Genomic DNA, 10,796 nt, shown 5'->3' with positions numbered 1-10,796 from the left:
GTTTGTCTTGTTACCATTGTTTTTTTTTCATACATAGAAAATAAATGCAACCTGTCAAATAATCTTCTGATTGTGGTTTTGTGGAATATATAAATTATGTAACCATGCATTTTCAGTCAGAGAATGAATTTTAAAAAAAGCCACACAGTCAAATTGTGTCCACCAATATTTACTGTCATTGAAATGTATGGACAATTTAAACAATGTATTACACATGACATACTTTATACTATATTTACAGTTGTCATTACCACACAAAAACTCTGGGAAGGTGGGTAAGTGCAGCAACTGTGAAGGGCCTAGTCTGAGGTTGGAGGCGTCTGTGCTGTAAAAAGATAAACAGAATTAGAAATCACATATCTGACAGTAGCTCCAGTGACATTTTAAATGTAAGTAACCTGGGTTGTTGGGGCAGGGACACCAAAAATAACTCCTTTATCTGGGCTCACCTGGTTGTGAGTGTCTGCGGTCAGCCATCCCTCTTAGGGTAGAAAGTCTTCTGCGCAGGACGGTGCCCTGAAGGTTGACGTTCACAGTATGCAGCCTTCATGTCCTGGAACTTTTATTGTGCAATTTTCCATATCTGTAACAAGCAATGTGTTAGACTATATTAGGGCTTCATTACATCAAATTACACAGCAGGGTTTTACAGGGTGTTGGCTACAGTCCCAGGACCTAAGTGGACTTGTGTGCCTTGCTCAAGTGCACTTCAGCTGTGGATGGAGGTGTAGGTAGGGAGAGGTAAGGATGGGATTTCAACCTGCTTCTCTCTGATCTTAGGACCACCTCTCACCATCAGGTGATGACTGGCTGCTACCTCAAATTTCATTCATGGCCCTAGTTATGTTCTGTAATCAGCATTGTTTTTACCTTACACAAATAAATGTAAATGCATTCAGCACCATGGGGGGCTGTGAAGACCTTTGATAATATTTGCAGAACTACATACTGAATTGAGCCATCCGCCTTTCTCTTGGTTGGTGTGTTGAGATGGTGACTGCAGTCCAGGCTTCTTGGATTGGAGGAGAAAAGCTGTAGCTTTTACTGGCATAAGTATGTGGTTGTGGAAGGACCCTGTCTGCTGTTGACCTGAGGGAAAAAAGAGCACAAATTGCATATTAGCACAGAGCCCATGCTTAGACCATAGACAGATAAATCATCTGGCACAATCTGCATGCAACCAACAGAACCTAGAAAGAGAAAGATTAGCAGCAATACACAAAGGGGACAAGTATACAAAAAACATGCAAAGTGTTCTGATAAGGTGCATGGAGGTAGTCTGTGTTGATTCCAGCAACCTCAAAGACTGAAAAGTGTCCCAGTGTGTTGAATTGAAAACTTGGCGCGTGCGCGCGCACACATAGGAATATCATAATTTAGTGCAGTGTTTCTCAACAGGGGTGCCGGGGCACCCTGGGGTGCCGTAGGGCCCCCTCAGGGGTGCCGCGGAAACGTGGCTGATAAATAAATTATATAACATAAAACATATTTGTCAAAATTGATAAGTTAATGTTAGTCAGTGGAATACGCACAATAAAGTAAATATTGGTCACCCCAGCTGCAACTTTGAACGTAGGTCGTGCGACTAGGTTGTGTGTCTCCAAATGTGTTACTTTTCTAAGCTTGTGTGGTATCGGATGTGATGCTATATTACGGCTAGTTGGTTTGGGGTGCCTTGAAATTTTTCATGAATTGAAAGGCTCGCCTAAAAAAAGGTTGAGAAACACTGATTTAGTGTATCAATTACAACTACAGGATCTGTTCGCTTTTGTCAGATAGAACCATTGTTTTTCAAAGGCAGATCATTCCAAAAAGGATAGGCTAGTAGTATCTCAGGGTTCGTACACTTTTTCACCAGTTTTTTTCCATGACTTTTCCATGACTTTTCCAAAACCTTTTACTGAATTTCCAGGACCAAAAAAACAATGACCAATCGTGCGCGTGCACAGGGTGAGGACATTTATATTACATATTAGGCCTGTACATAGACTATAAATATGTAACTATATATTTATACTATGGACTATGTTTTACTACAGGCTATAAGCTGCTGTTATAATTGTCGTATTATAGGGCTTGGCGTTTTTGGAAAAAATGTTTATCACGGTTTTATTGATGAAAATGGATATCATGGTTTTCTGCACGTTTTTTTATAGGCGGCGAAATCTCAATGTTTCTGAAGAAGACTGGAATTAAATTTAAAACTGAGATAAAATCTTGAATTTAAAGTAAACTCTTGTTTAACATTTTTTTCATTTCAATAATATATTTTATAATTTATAGTTTATATTTATACCTTCATAATTTATAGTTTATATTTCCCTTAATCCTAATTAAGAGAAGATGCAGCATTACATAAAATAGTGTCAGAGCCAACACTGCAATACTCCTCTCCACCAGGGGGCATGCTATTCAGTCCAAGAAATGCCACAAAAGTTTCAAGGAAGAAGGGCTACAAGGGCTGTCGCAGTACTACATTAAGTAGCGGTTTTGGGCTATTGTTTTCAGGACAACAGCCGCTTATTTCTCGTTCTACAGCTGGCAACACAAATTTCTAGCTCCGTGTTGAGCTTGACTCGCAAGTAAACAGTGGAACAGAAGCCAAAGTGACTGAAGATCCACGGAAAGCAAACGGATTTACTTGACATTGTATGACTATTTTCATTGAATTAAAGGCCAAATGCAATATGCTATGTATTTCGCTCCTAAATTTGTTCAAACATGTAACAATGCATCTGCCCATGATAGTTCTATGCGATTTAGCTACTTCAATGGTATGGCAAAACACAGGCAGCATTCACAGGAGTGCAGCTGCTCACACAGTTGAAATGATTAAATACATTTAAGAATTTGAGAACTATGGTAGCCTACAAAAATAGCACTAGAATTTCCTTTTCATAACAAATGTTCACCAGGATTCATCCATGACACGTGGGTTCATCATGTTTCACGCTTACCAGATATGCGTGGCTAGTCAAAGCAGCTTCTCCCATATTAGCAATGTCGAAAACTTTGCTGCACAAAACACATTTTGCTTTACTAGGATCCTCTCTCCAACCACGACTTGTACTTGTCGGCATGAAGCCAGACACTTTCCAACGCACTTTCCCGGAATTGTGTACTTTCTTTTGATGCATAGTCACTCAATCCGAACTGAGGTGGAGACCTTAAACGCTGTCAGGTTTTAATTTACCTCAGAACTGCGACACATGTAGGGGAGAGCAGGGACGAATGAAACACTTTTTACTTAACGGTTATTTTCAAAAATAATAAAGCAGATGAAAAGTATTTTGTGATATGATCAACAACCTATATGTGTATTCTAATAGTTACAGTTGTAATTTAACACAACCGTTAAGGTATCACGTTTATTTTTAACTTTGAATGCAACCTGTCGTTTGTTTCATCCGTCCCTCACTGTCGGGACAGATGAAACACACATGAGGGACGAATGAAACAGTGGGTTGTAAACAGAAATAATTCACTGTACTCTATTTTTTATGAAACACACATGACAATACACTACTACACTTCTCCTGAGTAAAATATTATACAATTTATCAAACTATAAATGGGTGAGAGATAGCGTTTTTCCACGTGGGCAAATGCGCGAGACCCAAATTTCCATTATGGCATTTTTTCTGCCATTCTGATGACTAAATTTAATCTAAAACACTTATTCTATAATTATTAGGCAGCTTAGCCTACTTAAGTCCTGATGCGGGATTTTCAGTGGATCCTCCTGTTTTATTTTGATCCAGCTTTAAGTCAATGGGCGAGAGGGACGGATGAAACGGGTGTTTCATTCGTCCCGACAGTGTCTACTGACACTAAAATCCTTTTTACCTGTAAACTCGACAACTTTGACATTTCATACTTTCAGGTATGTTAAAGGAACGATTCATCTGCTGTATGAACATAACATTACTACATAAAACAACCAAAACAACTTTTGATCACAAAAAAACTACGGCGGGTAAGATTTTACTTAAGGTGTCAAAAACAGGCTCGTGGGGCTAACGTTGGAACTAGGTGACGTCACGGCACGAGCTTTCCCGGGGTTGTCAAGTCTTCCGTGCTGAATGTACTGACCGAATATTATGTTTGAGATGTGTATTGTTTTCGAGTAAATCGCAGTGTTTCATTCGTCCCGTGTTTCATTCGTCCCTGCTCTCCCCTACGGTAATGGCCGCAGAGGGCAAAACGCGGATCAATAATCTCTGCAATGTCTAATCAAATCTAATCGCACTGATTTTTTTTTTATACATATAAATTGGACAAAATTAACACGTTTTAAAGGACTGATGTGTCTGTTATTAGAAATGAAAGCTGTAAAATTCCATAACTTTTCCAGGCTGCACCTTTTTTCCAGGAGTATTTCAGGCCTGGAAAACTACATAAATCACATTCCATAACTTTTCCAGGTTTTCCATGACCGTACGAACCCTGGTATCTGCAACTGGACGAAATTACACCCACACACATGAATAAAATAAACTACCACTGTGCAGTGATTCATTCTTCATTTACTTGGCAGCCTTGATATGTTGTGATACAGGAGCAAGGAACAGCTATGGAAAACACCACACCTTGGAATGGACAAAGCAGAACATTTCAATATAACCAGGGTAAAACAAATAATGTACCGGCATCTCCATGTGATCATTCAGTGTAGCCATCACAATAAAGATCTGCCGTGTAGCCGTCATGGTCATTAGGTGGTATTTATCAAATGCAAAACTACCGTCTTCTCAAAAACGACATCAGCGAGTTAACAACATTACACCCACAATCATGTAAACATTTGAAAACCCAAGGCAATATATTTTGCAATGCTGGAGCGGCAAACAGGTTGTGCTTGTGCTTGCTACTATTACCAGAGTCATACAACAGAGACGTACCAAAGCAAAACATGCAAACGATATATTTTTGTAAACCACTAGAAAGACATGGGCTTTGCTGGTCAAAGTAATGTGTGCGTAAACATGGTAGAATTACTTACTACGGGGTGAATCAGTATTTAGCAACTGAACGCGGATGGAGAAGGGGTGCTTCCGTCCTCCTCCCAGCTGGTTTGTCTGGCTCGTTCGCACAACTAGTAGCAAAACACACAAGAGTAACCGTCTGAGTTACACATAGCAATTCTGAAAACGTGTTCATGTGCACAGAATAAATGCCACAGGGGGTAAAAACACAAAAAAAATAAAGCGATTGAGGTAGCAGCTAGATATGTTGGAGCTTGAGCTAATCCTCTGACCCCTCTCAATGGATACTATAAACCAATTCACAAAATATTATACAGACAAATATATTATCTCACCTCTCGATTAGAAATATGGTCACCAAAGCGTATTTGAAGCCGCTGCCGTAGCCGACATCTGTGTCCAAGAGTGTCAGGTCCCATTTCAAATTTTCAGCCCGTGTTGGAGTCTGGTCTTGCGAGTCCGATGACTATAATCCAAGGGAGTATGTTATCCTGACATGGTTAGTCAAGTGTTCCAAAAGCCAAAGTTCTTCCTGTAGCTCTGCAAAAGCCACCAAAGTTTTCAAGTAGCTCAGCCTGCTGCTAAAGGGTGATTTATGCCTCGAGATCAGCGTCACTGCATCATGATGCAGTGAGCCGCGCAGTTAACGTAGTGAAGCCCCCCCCCATCACGCAGGTACTCTGGGGCACCTCCCCAAAATTGTGTCTCGACGCAGGGAGCGACGGCGTGAAAGGGCGAAAATAGGTCTCTGATTGGTCCTCTCGACCAGCCTGCTCTGTCCTCGAGTCGAGAACAAGCGCTACTTCCTTGTTCTAACCTTCGTCGGTCTACGGACTGTGAGCTCTTCATTAAATAAGTTGCCCGTGCGTTGTTGTTTGATTTATTTACACCAAAGACAACACATGCGCTTGCAAGTTATGACGCTGAAGTTATTTGGACAGTTGAACAGTGGTTCCGAGGTCGAGGAAACATTCCGCTTCGTCCTCGACAAATGAGCCACTTCTTTGTTCCAAACTACCACTGTGGCTGCCAATGCGATCAAACATGCACGTGATATAAAGATTTAATGTTTCATTTTCATTCTCGTCGAGTCTGTGATGCTAAAAAAAACCCGACACGTCTAGTTTACTCTTTGTATTGAAGGCAGTTTCAGCGTGGAATGACATCGCGCAGACCGTGCTTCAAAACAGGGCATAAACCAAAATTAACTGCATCATGGCTGCGACAAGCTCACTCTGTGGCACAAGTAGGAAGCATAACTGAGCCTTAACTCTCGTTACCTTGCTACTAGCCGAGTAGTCTAGACACATTTTTCATATTTGTGAATGTTAGAAGCATTTTTTAGTAAAAGTTGGGAACCTATGTACTTACCATAATTTAAGTGTGCTGAATTCAACTAGACTGGTTCCCAAGCTGGATTTTGAGGTTTTGACAGTTAAATTTGAAAAACAAAATGGCTGCCAAAATACGCTTTTTTTGACAGAGCATTTTTACCAAGTATTGCTGTACTTGGAAATAAATGCTCTTTTTTAACATTTTGTGTCCCAATAATGTTTCTTGATGAATGTATATACTATAGAGGATTTTAAAAAGTATAAAATAGCTTCTAGAATGCTAATAATGCTAATATTGTAGGTGTTAGCCTAAACGTTTCAAATATTTAGCTTTTCTAATAAGATATTTGTAGCCTATGTGTGTTTATATGGTTAAGAAAATTGATATATTTATTTTAGAAATACTTAGCATAATGTGCAGTATTTAGTGTTTCCAAAAAATCACTTAAAGTTGCTATTAGCTCTCTGAAAACTTTCCAGAAATCGCTAGTTGACACCATGATATTACATAAGTTATTTTGTGTCATTTTGAAAAATGTTCAGACATATTTTACATATTTTATAAGATACTATTGCATACATTTGAGATAGTCTATACATGCTACTCAGCCTGATTGTTAGTGGCCAGACATCTCTTGAAGATGATGGAATTGGTAGCAAGGAAAAACTTGCTCAAAGTACAGTTCTGAATGAGGCTTAAGTACTTGTTTATTGTGTCAGTGATAGCAAAAAATGGACTCCGAAACATGTCGGTCTTGCTTGTACTCTTCATCAAGCTATTGGGTAAAAGACCTAATACGACAATTCAACCTGGCAGGTCATTGTCTCAGTTACAACCAGGTCCTCCAAGTCCAGATCCCCCTTAGCTGAGAGCACTGTAAAAACACTGAACCAAGAGAGTGGTGCCATTATTCCAACAAACATTGCGGCAGATAAATTCATCCACTACACATGTGATAACATTGACATCCTGGATGAAACACTTGGTGGGAAGAATACTTCCCATGCAACACAAATGGCAGCATGGCAGAGAGGCCAACCAATTGATGATTCTGTTAAAGATATGAGGTGTCCACTAGACATAGGCCCTACATTAAATGTGCCAAATGCCCTGATGGAACTACATCCTCTCAGGATTACTCCTAGGACATTCAAACCAACTTTTTCAGCACCCATTGCTGAATCATGCTTTGGAAAATCTGGAGAGGAGCACAAGTATGCTAAACAAGCAAAGGCCACGGACATAGCTTTCTTCTTGCACTGTCAAAACTTAGACATGAAGACTTCTTGGTCAGTGTTCAATCAGTCACTGTCATCAAAGGAACAACAGACTGCTGCGTTGTATTTGCCAATAGTCCTACTATGCGCTACTGCACACGTTTTGCACACATTTTGATACTTTGAATACAACTGCATTGTCATATCTTCACATTTTGGACAGGAACATACAAGTTTAGCCAGATTCTGATCAGGCTATGAAGTGGGTAAATGTCACAGGCAATAAAAGAGCATCATTGCGATCACCGAGACAGCCTCAGCTTTGTGTAGGTGGACACTCTCTTTTAACCTGAGATCACACATTGCAGATCAAACATATGGAATGTACAGTCAAAAATACTGGATAAGAGAAAGATAATGCAAAACACGCCCACTCAATGCAAAAGCGTGTGCTCAAGTTGGGTCTCCTAAGGGGGCGTTGTCCCCTCCTTCTTCTTCTCTTTTTGAGGTGTTTGCACAAGACGTGCGCTACCGCCATCTACAGCGCTAAGGGGACTTCATTTATTCTCAACCTCAGGACTCCGAAGTTCTCCTAACCGAAGGTCTCCTAAAGGGGCGTTCCCCCGATATAAAGTGGATACTGGAAAAGAAACAAAATGATGCTTCTTGATAGATCCACTTTCTTTGGTACAGTGTCCTCCATGGCAGCAAGAAACTTCACAATGACGGAACCTACTCACCGCAGATTAGAAACAATACGGAGTAAAAGTTCTTTACACACATTTGTGCATACCCAGTTTCTTGGACTCAGACTCTGACTTGCCCCTGGCAAAGTGCTTCGATCTCCCGCCTAAGGTGGACGACTTTTTATCCCAACTCCCTGCCACCACAGAGAATCTCATACAGCAGGGACTGACCACCACCCTAGTGGCTGATGTGGCTTCCCCAGCTCGAGCAGCTGCCTCGGAGCCCCTTGGCCATCACCGCAGGCCATTGCGCTTGGCACAAAAGCGCACCCCGTCACCATTCATGGCGCGCTTGTAGACGCCAAAAGTCCTGTATAATACACCACGAGCGCCTTCGTCTGATGCCTCCCTTTTTCCCCTCCTGCAAGGAGGCGAGATTTCTCAGGGTTTGTCTAACCTTAACCCACGGGGCGCAGGGGCCTCAGCTGAGAGCGTAGGGGCTTCGGCCCCTCCTGCTACTTTCCTCTCTCCTGCAGGTTCGAGTCTGGCACCGGACCAGGAGGACATCCCCCAGCCCAGGGGGCACCTGCCCCTATGAGTCTGGCAAGGGAACATTTGAACCTAACCGGTTTTCTGGATAACGTTATCAGGACAATTCAAGGGGCCAGGGCCCAATCTACTGGGACACTGTATAACCTGAAGTGGTCTGTCTTCGAACGCTACTGTGACCAACGCGACAAGACAACTTCTCAGTGTTCAGTATCGATGGTGTTGTCCTTTCTACAAGACTTATTGGGGGGAGACAATGCTTTACCATTTAAGTCTACTTTGCAGCGATTTCATTGTGCCATGTAGGATTCAGTTCCAACACTCTGAGTGCCCATCCACTAGATACTTACGCCCCGTGCTACGTCACCTGGGATATCTCTCTAGTACTGGAGGCTATGTGTGGGGCCCCTTTCGAGCCCCTCCAAGAGGGGTCTCTCCAAACTGCTTTTGCACACCACCTTTCAGATCCGTGGAAGAGAGGGGACAACACAACTTGTGCCCTGTGCACGCTTTACGCATCTACATGAACAGGACTCACTCTTTTAGGAACACTGAGCAGCTGTTTGTGTGCTTCATCAAGCCCTCTACAGGGCTCACAGTTTTAAAATAGAGGTCTCCAAATGGTTGGTTCAAACCATTGCCCTGGCATATGAGTCCAAGGGTCGCCAACCCCTGGCTCAGATTAGGGCTCACTTTACCAGTGCGGTCTCTACATCTTGTCCTCTCTTCAAGGGTGCAGCAGTTTCAGACGTGTGCAGAGCGGCTGGTTGGGCCAACCCCGCCACCTTTGTCCGGTTCTACCGGCTAGATGTGACCACATTGCCACAGGAACATAGGGTTCTGGGCACGACTACTGATTGTCTGTAGGGTGATAGGAAAGCTATCCTTACAGGAGGCTCTTGGAGTTCTGCCTAGTTTGGACCAGCAATCGGGAGTGATTGTAACTCTCCCATAGATATGTGAACGATTCGACTGAAAGAGAACATTAGGACATGAATATGTCCCTGGTTCTCTGAAGGAGATGAGTGAGCCATCTCTCAAGACACCCTCGTTGCCGACAGCCGAAGAGAGGTTTGGCATCAAAGTGGCTTATTTTCGGTTTTGAGAAAGTGGACATCCCGCCCACGACGCAGTTGATTGGACCTTTGGCGTGATTGCAAAGGTCTTCAGCTAATCGTACAGCTGAGAGTGTGCTCCCATAGAGATAATACTATCTTCTTTCTCTCTCTTTTTCTTTCCAAATCTTATTGAATGACAATTGTGCATGATAATGCGCTTTACGGAGGCTATTGCTATTGAAAGACAGTTTACGAGGATATCACATTATAAAAAGGCATAATTATAGTAATTTTTATCTTTTTGCCATGACATTTTGCCTTTGTGTAAGTGTAGGAATACATCTTAAATGCAAATATGTGAGCATTGCACATTTATTTCCATGGAGAAGTGATACTTTCTAACGTATTCTCCCCAAAATCAAGAATTTCGGCAGCCATTTTGTTTTTGCCCATTTCATGGTCAAAAACTCAAAATTCAGCTTGGGAACCAGGCTAGCTGAATTCAGGGTACTCTAATTGTCTTAGAAAACTAGGTTCCCAGCTTTTACTAAAAAATGCTTCTAACACCCTTATAAAGGGCCTTTTTCTGGAAATGCTTCTAGTCTAGAGTGATGATGAGCCTTGTCGCGTGTGCATGAATGATGGGGGCGGGGTCGGTCAAGTTCACGAGTCGGTGAACGCGCAGGGAGGAGGGGTGAGTGCTGCCGGTTGATGGACGTGTCAGAAACCAATAGAAGTGATGATGAGTATTACTTCTATTGGTTGCCGTTTTCTTCTGACTACGCCCTCTAGACTGGACCAAAAGATTTCGTTTTTTTTCCAAACACTCTATTTCAATGGGTGCTATGGCGTCATGAGGAGTTTTTCAGATGATATGGTAAAATATGTGCCAGAAAAACATCTCCTATCCCACCTTTAAGACAAACCTTTTGGTATAATAGGACACGAATCCAACAATTTAACAGA

General features: G+C 42.0%; 2 long non-coding RNA genes across 3 annotated transcripts; both read right to left on the bottom strand.

Moving 5' to 3' along the window:
• Window positions 1-228: 228 nt before the first annotated feature.
• LOC134461648 (uncharacterized) lies at window positions 229-1,510 on the bottom strand. 2 transcript variants are annotated; one of them, XR_010037350.1, is made up of 3 exons: window positions 950-1,510; window positions 450-583; window positions 229-325 (listed from the first exon to the last, which is right to left on the bottom strand). It is a non-coding gene; the product is annotated as an uncharacterized LOC134461648 (long non-coding RNA). The 2 variants fall into 2 exon arrangements; XR_010037351.1 differs by lacking the exon at window positions 950-1,510 and adding an exon at window positions 876-920.
• A 3,008-nt stretch (window positions 1,511-4,518) lies between these two features.
• LOC134461647 (uncharacterized) lies at window positions 4,519-5,448 on the bottom strand. Its single transcript, XR_010037349.1, has 3 exons — window positions 5,321-5,448; window positions 5,003-5,095; window positions 4,519-4,589 (listed from the first exon to the last, which is right to left on the bottom strand). It is a non-coding gene; the product is annotated as an uncharacterized LOC134461647 (long non-coding RNA).
• Window positions 5,449-10,796: the final 5,348 nt, after the last annotated feature.

Source organism: Engraulis encrasicolus, chromosome 13, assembly GCF_034702125.1.
Source record: "Engraulis encrasicolus isolate BLACKSEA-1 chromosome 13, IST_EnEncr_1.0, whole genome shotgun sequence".
Classification (NCBI taxonomy): domain Eukaryota; kingdom Metazoa; phylum Chordata; class Actinopteri; order Clupeiformes; family Engraulidae; genus Engraulis; species Engraulis encrasicolus.
This window is presented reverse-complemented; position numbering and strand designations above follow the sequence as displayed.